Source organism: Salvia hispanica, chromosome 1 (assembly GCF_023119035.1).
Source record: "Salvia hispanica cultivar TCC Black 2014 chromosome 1, UniMelb_Shisp_WGS_1.0, whole genome shotgun sequence".
NCBI lineage: Eukaryota > Viridiplantae > Streptophyta > Magnoliopsida > Lamiales > Lamiaceae > Salvia > Salvia hispanica.
In genome coordinates this window covers 8,940,166-8,940,620 of record NC_062965.1, presented here as the reverse complement: position 1 = coordinate 8,940,620, position 455 = coordinate 8,940,166, and positions in this window count along the sequence as shown.

The window sequence follows — 455 nt, the reverse complement described above, 5'->3', positions numbered from 1 at the left end:
GTGCATTTATGACATCATTTGCTTGAGGTTCTTGATCTGCTTCTTCTTCAATGTCAGGAATAGAAATCTGAGCATTGTCAGAAGCAGTAGTAGGAATCATTATAGACTCCTCCTCAAAAGTGATGCCCTTATGTTAGAGTTTGTATACTAGAAATCACGTTTCGAGTGATTGAATACTGTAAAACTCTTATTTTATTTTCCAATGAATAAAACAGATTATTTTTGTCATAATGTTGTTATGTTTTACATTTAATGGATGTTAATGCATGTTTAAATGTATAAGTTAACTTAACAAAGTCTAAGTCTTTGTTTTAGTAGACCGGTTGTGGGCGTCGTCCACTTTAAGGTAATACGGTCAGTTCTAAACAAAGAAAAATATGAATTTCACAACCTAGATGGAATTAGACTACCCATCGAGAAAGGTTGCAATGTCAGTCCGTATATTTCTAAGCCTT